This window comes from Typopeltis vanoorti, chromosome 2 (assembly GCF_054136105.1).
Source record: "Typopeltis vanoorti isolate ZY-2024b chromosome 2, IOZ_Tvanoo_1.0, whole genome shotgun sequence".
NCBI lineage: Eukaryota > Metazoa > Arthropoda > Arachnida > Uropygi > Thelyphonidae > Typopeltis > Typopeltis vanoorti.
This window is the reverse complement of record NC_143550.1, coordinates 49,555,287-49,566,079: the sequence shown is the minus strand read 5'-3', so window position 1 is coordinate 49,566,079 and position 10,793 is coordinate 49,555,287. Positions and strand designations below refer to the sequence as shown.

The 10,793-nt window shown below is 34.1% G+C and overlaps 1 non-coding gene across 1 annotated transcript; it reads right to left on the bottom strand.

The window, feature by feature from the left end:
* Window positions 1–8,124: 8,124 nt before the first annotated feature.
* TRNAI-UAU (transfer RNA isoleucine (anticodon UAU)) lies at window positions 8,125–8,216 on the bottom strand. The gene is given in 2 exon segments: window positions 8,125–8,160; window positions 8,179–8,216. It is a non-coding gene; the product is annotated as a tRNA-Ile (tRNA).
* Between the last annotated feature and the right edge of the window lie 2,577 nt (window positions 8,217–10,793).

Here is a 10,793-nt window from a genome sequence, read left to right as displayed (position 1 = left end):
GTACAAATATTTTTCAGAGGAACAACAGTTTAAAATTCGTGACAGCTTTTCGGGAAAAATCGACTTCACAGGAAGGGACTTTTAACGAGGCTGAGTTATCTTGTCTCAGGCAACGGTGGTAAGATTCTACCTACTACGAACCTCTCTCTCTCTCTCTCTCTCTCTCTCACACACACACACACACACAGACACACACACACACACACACACACAACCGGAATAACTCTTCAGAGAAGATAGATAGTCTTGGACATTTTTCCATTAGTCTCTAGCATTTGGTGAAAAACAATTTTTTAACTAGATTTTTTTTAAAAAAACACTGAAGGCAGTGATCAATTTGTTACAGTTTAATAATGCTGAATTGCAATGAACTGATCACTACCTTCCGGTTTATATATATAAACTAGTATTATCAAGAAAACAGCTGGCTGCAGAGCCGTCTTAACTCACTGAGCAACTAAGTCAATGCCGAGGAAAGGAAACATTGGAGGTCGAACAAAAACTCGCAAAATTGTATCTCACTATTAAAACATTCTCTGAACTCAACTGACTTCTTATGCCTACATCTTCGTCTTAGGTTTTTATTTATTTAAATATTTATTAGAAAATACATTCCACTCTAGCAGTCGAACTTCATAATTCTGTAATTAATATCCTGTGCAGTTCCCTACCAATTCGTACATAACGTCTATATCTATTACTGTTTTCACAGCTGTTAATTAATCTAAAAACAAATCTCTGTAGAAAATGTTAACAATAAAAATAGAATATTAAAGAACTATATTCAGTTAATTACGATATTTAAATATTCCATTCTTCGTTTATAAGACTTTTATTGGTTTTCCTTTAACAATCTTAGAGGTTTTGACGTCAATACACATGAATACGAATTGTGAGTTGAAAACGAAATAACATGGATGAGAAGGATATATACATATATTATATTTTTATATATATTATATTATATTTTGTTGTTCTTTGATTTTTTTTTTCCCCAGTATTACGTCTCCCCCTTTAGCTCTACAAGTGATAATCTTCGCTTTTGTGATGGACAAGCGTGGCCAATCACTTCATTTCTCAGCGGACTATTTCAATCAATTAGTATCCACATGCTGTCACTACCACCCAGTCATTTCCTTTGTAGCCAGCAACAACACAAGGGATTTACAGAGCAGATAACACTATCTCCTGACCAAAACACGTGGGAATTATTAGCACAAGACGTATTCCAGGAAATGTGGCGTGACACATCTGTTGACGAAACTTCAGTTTAAATAAAATAAAAGGGGGGGGGGATGTGACCGTAGTTGACCTGTGACCAAAAGAGTCCGATTTGATGACCAATGGCGTGGGTCAAAGGGGAAGAAGTAAAATCGGAGAGGCTTAGTGAGCTAGGAATACAATAACAGATGGTTCACTGATTGGCAAAGTCAACAGAGCTATTTCCTCCTCCTCCCCTCTCCTTTTCCCTCCCCCCCACAACAACACTGCTACTGGAGCTGGCCAGAAAGGAATGCTGCCTAACTGTTTCATGGGAGGACCGGAGGGAAACCACACTTTATTACTGAGAAATCTGAGAGCACTTAACAATGGACGACATATAAGTACTATAAAAGGTTTCATGTTGAGTGGAATTTGAACAGGACTTATCGAAAGAACCTATAAACCAACACGTAAAGAGAGAACAGAAAACAACCAGTATTGTTCTACTATTTAATTATTGGGAATGCAAGAATTTCTTTTTTATGTACGCATCTTAATCAGCACCTAGAATCCAGTGATGTATAAATAGTATATACCTAATAAATTTCAAAGGTTTATTTTTTCATGTCATTCGTAACAATTTAGTTTAATATTACAAAGAGAAAGGGACGAAATATCCTCCCCTGCTTTAAACACTTGGATCTTTTCACGATGATTGGATTATATATATATATATATATATATATATATATATATATATATATAATATCCAATCCATATCTCTCATTATTATCAAAGTTATTATGTTCCCATGACGTGCTAAATATGTTTATTTATTATTCTTTATAACATTTTTTACACGAAAGATTGTAAAAGCTTTGACTTAATTTTTGTGCAAGCATTATACTATATCTAAAGTGTGCGTCCAAAAAAAAAAAAAAAAAAATGCAACGGCCGGGAATCGAACGCGGATCAACTGCTTAGAAGGCAGCTATGCAAACCACTGATATATTTTATTTTCTCAAAAGTATTTATGTACATTCAGATGAACTACATATATACAATAAGTACATAGCATGCTTATTTCAGTTAAGAATTATCATTTACAACATGATAATATATACAATAAAATAATACAATAAGTACATGGCATGGTTATTTCAGTTAACAATTTTTATTTACAACATGATAACATGCCCAATATCTATTTTCACCTAGAGTCCTGCAATCTTTTGGGCAGTTATTTTGCCATTTAACATCCATTGAAATATTACAATATGTTTACCTTATCTGAATATTATAAGACATATACTTCCTCTTATGCAAATAGATATATTCATTACTATACAATATTTCTACACTTTTATATACATATTTACATTATGTGTTTAGTTTTCTATTCCATTATTTTTCCTTTCAGAGTGAATTGTATTGGCTTGTTTTCATGTTTTTCTTTACGGAGGGTCTTTTATTTCCATTATTTGTATGTTTTCTTCATATTCTTCAGAGATAAGGCCTGTCTTCCGCCATTGTCGTTTTGTTATCTTTTTTCTGTTTATTATGTCTGTTATGATTTCATTTAGTTGTTTGTTGAGTTTTTGCATTATATCTGGGCCTGTATCTCTTCCATAAATTCTGCCACATCTGTATGTCCAGGTATGTCTGTATGGAGTACATTGTTGTTATAATTGCTTCGGTTATTTTATGTTTCCGTCCTTTAGCCAGAATACCGTGTGTTCTATGACCGGTTCTTTGTGTTTTATGAATTTCCATATTGGAGAGGTATGGGGGCAGTATAACATTATGTGATATAGTGTTTCTGGTTCAGGGCAGAAGTAGCATTTGGCTGGGACTTGGAGTGGAATAATATCTTTGTATGCGCACCATAATCTGGTGGGTAGGCAAGCGTGGTGAACTTTGTAATAAAATGTTTTTAATTTCGGATATATAGGTAATCTGATTGCCTTTTTGAGTACATCGGATAATTTAATTTTACCTTTTTCAAACTCACGCCACATTTCCTGGAATATAACTGCTCGCGTGAGAGGGATATGTGCAATTTTTGGTTTCATTTTGAGGAAATCTTTTATTGCTATAAGATTATTAATGAATTTGTACCCCTCCGCAACTTCAATGAACATTTTTGGTATTTTGCCATTCGATTGTGGAATGGAACAAATTATTTGGTGGGGCATTATTCTTTGCATGTAATATATGATATATGCACGCCATGCTTTGTGTTCCGAGTAAGCTCTCTCTATGATTTTTGCTCTTGCACTTAGAGTTTTTAAATGTACATTTATTAAACCAAGTCCTCCAGCTTCTATATCATGAAATATTGTACACCTTCGTATGGGTTCGTATTCCGAATCCCAAATAAATTTTGCACATTCTCTGTGAATTTTGTCAACTTCGTTGCCATTGTAATTAATGTTGGCTACAAGGTGCCATATTTTTGATAGTAAGAACTGGTTACATATTTTTGCTGTGCTTCTAATTGATAATTGTCTGGGTCTCATTTGTGAATTTTTTTTTTTTTGTAATTTTGTTATGAGCTACTTCCCATTGCTTGTTATGATGGGTTTGGTCCCCTATGGTGATTCCTAAAAGAGGGAGATGTTCATTGATTTTAATTTCGTTCGGAACGGTTGGCTTATTTGTCCACCTGCCGACCAACATCGCGTGACATTTTAAACTAACCACTTTAAGCTAACCATTTTAACTAAATTTTAGCTAACCACTATTTTAAAGTTTAATCACCTTTATCATTTACTATAATAACAATATTAAAATTTAAAAAATAAAAAAAGGAATGCACAGGAAGTTCTGAACATCCCAATTACTTCCTGGTCATTTTGTACTCGATCGAGGAATTCTTAAAAAACATAATTGGATCCCATTATACCAGCTGAGAAAGCTTAGTCTTGATGGTCTGAGTATACAATATCAAATTGCACGTATTTTAAATACTCATAACGTGATTACAGTAACATTTGCCTCTTATGAGCAGTAGAAGTGCCCGCCAATTCAAGGCACATACTTTGTCAATTTATGCATAGATGATATAGAATTATATATATATATATATATATATATATAATAAGCTGATCTCCCGTATCTTGTATTGACGTCAGGATGCGAGCGAAGGATCCCAGGAAAAATAAGAAAACTGTGATCGCTGACATCTGTAATTTCTGAAGGCCTGAATTAACTTTCCATTCACAACGACAGGAAGGTTAACCGCCTAGCGACTCCATAAGACTAACATCGGTGTCAACCCACCGATCAGTATATAAAGAACACACACGTAAGCAGGGACAAAAGTTAGAGCTTGCTTCTTCCGTCCAGACCAGGAACCCGATAATGGCTGTCCCTAGCATAAGAAAAACTGACTCACCCGACGAACTGAATGGAAATTTTTTGGGCAAAACTATGTGCAGCAGTAGAGCTTACAGCAAGCAATTCTAATAAAACACCTGTAAAACTAAGTCTCTGGGCACGCTGAGCCTGCAAAATTTTTATAATTTGTGGAACTTTGACCAATGTTGATCCAATAATAATACCTGTTCCTTCCCGAAACTTTGCTGATAGCATGTTTTAGGCATTCAACATCCAGAAAAATTAAATTTCGCGAGAAATTCATCAAAGCACTTCTCTGATAAGAAAAATAATGCAAACTTCTTAAAATATTCTGCCATTGCAACAGAAAATAATTACTTTTAGTATAATTAAGAAATTGTAAGAAGTGTTTCTACAATCAGATATCACGTGTATCAACTCCCCCAAACTATTTTCCCCGATTTTGTTTTATTCTGAAATCAAATACGAAAATCTCTTTCAGGATGGAAATAGTTGTAATAGATGGAAAAAGTTAACAAGAACCAACAGTTACAATGTCAACATATTCAACTGCATGCTATGTATTTATATATATTTATACCTTTCGAATGCTATATAGGTGTCGCATTTCACTATTCATCCCAGTTTGTAACTCGCCTCTGGCAAAAGTAATCAACAAAACCTTTAAGGCATCTCATCCCTTCAGTTCACTTCCTTATTACTGCCACCTGTCCTCTTTACCTAAATTCCAAGATCAGTACGTGAAGTGTTGCATATGCGATGCCATGTCGTACATCATATTGACCTACAATAGTTTCCATTGATAGTCCAAGTGATGAAAAGAGAAGCAAGGTTTACATCAATAAATCATTTTCTTGCTTCAATCGGTTCGCTTCCTTCTTAACCTAGTTACGTACTTGAACGATGAAGAAGTCTATTTTTTATTGGTTCTGATTCCTTTAGATGTTATTCAATTTTTTTTTTAACGTAAATTAGTCCTAAACAGGAAAGGTTATTGTGAGGCTGTTGCTTCATAGCTGAGTTGGAGTCTCCGAAGAACTGTAAGTTGTAATTTCAAAACTTTTTGAAATTACAAAAATAGACAGTTCAAAGAGTGAACATTAACGGGAGGGGGGGGTGCTGATGTTGGTCACAAATCGATAGTGACCAACACAATCCCCCCCCCTTTGCAAAGGAGGGGATTATGTTGGTTTTTGTTTGTTTACTTTCGGTTCATTCGTGTGTGACTTTAGTTGTAAATTCTAGGGGTCGAAATTATATTCTTGTTTAATCCACTATGCAAATATAAGCGAAGTTTGTACACGAAGTAACTTCACAACTACGCAGCAGCTGTTGACGTCACATTAATTGCCTCAGTATCCCATAATGCAAAGCATACTTCCTTTCGATCGTGTGTATATTGATATACATTATGAGAAGGGTCGCCATCCAGATCAGTTTCGATCTTTATTGAGATCTCAATAAAGGTCAAAACCGGTTTGGAATTTGCATACACTTCGGTCAAGGATTAAATAAAAATATAATTTCTTGTCAAGTATAATTTACTGTACTTATTAACCAAGAAGGCTTCAGTTGTCCAAATCCTCACCAATTCTATTATTATTATTATTATTATCTTCTGTATAATGTTGGATATGGGAAACTACTCAAATACAGTTTTTAATTTATCTGAAATGACAATCAATAAAATTGTAACAAAACAGACAGAAGACAAACATTCTTTCGCTAGCTTATTGATATAAGCGTTTTCTATTTTGTACTTTTATTATTATTATTATTATTACGCAATTCCTTCTTTTATTCAATGCACGCGAATTTCTATTCACAGAGAAAACTCCTTGGAAAACTGACACCCATAGAATTCCTGTTGTACGTGATGAGAACGGATACTCCAAACCACGGGTAGACCATGGGATTTCCCAAATACAGTGACGTCATTCTTTTGTCAAACACACTCATGCCAGATGCAAGGAAAACGAATATAGAACAGGAGTTTGTATTGAACAGTTGGTATAGGTAATATATAGTATTTTCTAAAACATTTAATACGACAACAACTTTTGATACATAAAGTGGGCTGAAATGGGAAATATTTTATCACCGATAAAGAAGAAATTGTAAAGAAGAAACTCTAAATAAAGTCTTAAAATGATTATCCCCTTTTGATATCGTGCAGTGATTCACTGGTGAAAATGACGACATCTAATATTATAAAGGAGCTTGTATAGCTACGTAGTCTGAAAATAAACCATTTTCAGATAATATACGTAAAGGTAATGAATATTATCTATGCAATAGGCCTGTTTCTTCCTACATATTATTCTTAAAATGACTGTCCGTCAGAGGAAGTTCCTCCACCTTTTTTTTTTTTTCTTCCTCTGATCGCTGTCTTCATCCTGTTACGTAAAAACCAACTACATTATTCCAAGTCTTAGGCTTTACATTGTCTCTTTAAACACACCTTTTCCTGATCACCATCCGAGGGTTTGGAGTTATCAGAAAGGTTGCGCCCACAGTCCTAAAATCTATAAAAAGTGAACTGATATTATTTTGTTTTTTAAAGATCAGCAAAAATAAAGATCCCAGTAGAAGAATTAAGAGATTCAAACAGAATTTCTGATAGATAATATTAATAACTAGTTTTGTTTAATTGAAATAAATTGTCTTTGCTTCCTCCTTTGGTGCAGATACCATGATTTGCTTGTATGATTACAAGCAACCACACTATCGCCATCCAAGTATCTGCATTTCTTGCAGTTTTAAAAGATTATTGATTTGTATTCCCTTTTGTTCGTTTGTTTACTCCCTTTATCCATTTTTTTCTTTGCTTAAATATTTCTTCTGGTGAGAGTTCCTCCGACTTTTTGTTCTGCAACATTTATTCCACTTAACATTTTGAATGCTTGTTAGTATTTTGATTTTTTTTTTAATTTGATTAGAATTCAAATCATCCAAACTATTACCAATCTTGCAATTATGTTCATTGACACCACCAACAACTGATAATCATTGCAATAGACCACTATGATTAATTATCTAATAAAAAATGCATTCTAGGATTATGTTTAAAACTGCATTTCCACAAATGCTCGATACTGATTAAAAAGAACTGTTTGAACAAAACATAATTGTAATTACAGTTGCTTATGAAATATCTCGTATTTTTTAAGTGGACAAACTTTTCCTGAAGAGAACTCGTTGTACGGATTCTACTATTAATATACAAAGATACAAGAAAATACATCGGATAGCAACCATCTTGCAAATAGACAAACTGAGGATAATGATTTAATAAAAAAACGTCATTAAAGATATAGCATTAATGCTATTTTAATAATCTAGAACATAATCTGTAGATCTCAATTTTAATCACAAGCAAAACCAAGGCATGGCTTTAAATTACCTTCGTAAGGCATTCGAATATTTTTAAGAAGATACTTATATTCAAATTATCATTGCGAAGAATGAAAATAGCAACGAAACATATAAAGAAGACAACAGGAACAATATCAATAAGAACAAGAAAAAAGAGAGGGAAATAATAATTAAAAAAAAAAAAACTTCCCCAGGTGAGGCTCGAACTCACAACCTCGGCATAACTCACAGATACTGTCTTATAAGTACCGCGCGCTAACCAATTGCGCCACTGGGGAATGCAACAAAAGCGCTCTAACAAACCAACAGGAAGGAAATTTTACTTCAGATAATCTGCTGGTATATCCCGTATGAACTGGGTGGTTATTGCATGTATTATAATAAGGTGGAATAAAAACGATAGCTTATAGATGTCAGTTCAGGTGCTCTAAGACCACCGAAGCAGGACAAGCACTACATATGGATTAGTGGGAATTTTCCCCGGCAGTTTAAAAAAAAAAAAAAAAAAAAAGGATCAAATCAGACGTAGGGAAGATTTTTAAACCCCTAAAACACAAACCGTCAAGAAGAATACACGCAATTAATAGAAATAAATGCACTGGGCTCATAGTCTTAAGTTTTTTTCTGATTAATTAATTCTGAAGAATGTGAACAAAAGGCACGAGTATTGTTCTCGATACGCTACTTGTATCTCAATGAAGTACAAATAATAATAATAAGTATTGTAGCATAAACTAAGCATCTATGTTTATATTAGAGCAGGTGAGTAGCCATGGAGCCTCCGTAGCTCTGGGAGTTTTGACGATATCCTTCAGCTGGAAAGAGCTCGAATCCTGTTTAGTCGGCGAAAAACCTTCCGTAGGACTTTTCAACTGAAGGTGAGATTATTCAATCTCATACGGTATGGCAGGGTTTTTCTTCCCAGAAACTTGGGTTTGCCATCTCGCAATGAGGCAAACCGGTAAGGAGATGCCCTGGTCAAATACCTCTTTGACTAGTTGTGGATACAGTTCTGGTCTTTGCTGGAGTGGATAATATGTCTAATTCTTACAAGGTTTTCAAGCAATTCTATTACCTTTTTCGGGCAATAATTTTGTAAAACAATAAGTAAACAAAACAAAAAAAAAAATGAAGACTGTGTTTGTTTATGCAAATACAATTCAGGGTTTTATGGTCTTCGTTTCTTTATATATAATAAGGAAATATTGATGAAATTTAGGATATTTACCAGCCGTATGGCTGAGGGAATAGAATAGACAGATAGACATTTATTTTATTTTTTTTAATCTATAGATCAAGATGATTAAATTTCTATCCAAAACGATCAGTATACCTTATTCTTAAATTCTTACAAATCTGAAAATTCTTAGAATTCTACTTTTCTTTCTCAATCTAATGTAACTTTCGGAATAATAAATATTAAAAATATTGACTGAGGAAGGTCATGGCAACTTTCTTTTCACGAAGATCGACGCACTTCCAGCACGTTTGGGGTCTGTCTAGCAGAACCCACTGGTAAACATTTCGCTGAAAAGTAAGAAGGGGAAAGAAAAACACTGAGACTATTAGTTCTCACCTCGTCCCTGTTACAACGTCCTAAACAACACAATAATGGATTCGTTGTCTACTGTCACTCAGACCATCGTTGTCAATATTGACCTCTCCTCGCTCCAAAGAGCAGTATGTAACTCGTAGACGATCTACTGTTGAAGGTGGTTGATTAATTTTTTAAAACAAATTTAAAATAATATGGCTAAGAGTTTTTGAACTGCTTTAATATAAAAAATTGAACTCCTCCCTCCCCCAAATACCTTCGTTTAAAGCGATGCAAAAATAAATTGATGTCGAGCAGATAAGGCCATGACATGGGTGTTCGAATTATGGCCAAAGCTACTGAGCCACTGTACTGCACTCGTGTTGTTAATTTTCGCGGATCCTTCTGCTTAACCAATTGAGCCACTGGGGAGTATACTATTGGTTTTCGTTATATCAGGAAAATCTTATAAAAATGAATCTCATTTTTAGTATAGTACTCGTGGATTTGAAATAGCTTTCACCAACACATCGTGTTCACGATTCCTGTTGCAGGTTTATGAAACACACTACGGAACAGAGGAATGAAATTAAATTATAATTTAATGTTTCCAGTACTTCGTCACTGTTACAGCAACATCATCAAGGGTAACAGAAATAAAGTGAAGGCATTAAAGTAAAGCAATGTTAAAAACCTTAATAGCTTACCATTATAACGAAGAATTTTTATGTTTATGTCCCTTTAGTAGTCGTAGTATTGGATTAATGTCCCAAAGTTTATGTTAGAGGTGACCCTACCTCCCATGAACACAGAATTATTAATCAAATACATTTGGAAGCTCAGTTTGTTAATAGAATGTTATTGTGGCATGTTGGATCGGTTAAGGAGACACAAAAAGTCTAGCCAAAGATGAAATCATAACTTACAATGGAAATCGGTAACCAACACACCAATAACAGATTTTATCAAGACTCGATGCTATGCGCAGATCTTGTTGAAGGATTGCGACGATAAATTTGACTTTTTCTTTACTATAAAAAAAAAGTATGGTTTGTTATCGCGGATTAATATCGAGTGTTTAATATACTCGTTCTAAAATCAATAAAATGCGGGTTCGATCCAGCTGTTGGAATAGATGTTTGGTTTGTGAAAGTTTTTATGTTAGAAATGAACCATCACCGAGTATGTGAAGTCCACTCCGTAATTTGAAATACATTAAAAAAAAAAAAAATACAAAAATCTCTATTCCTCCCACAGTACTAATGTGATATAGTTACAACCTTTTCATAAGTGAAGCTACATGAAAAAAGTAAGGACTTGA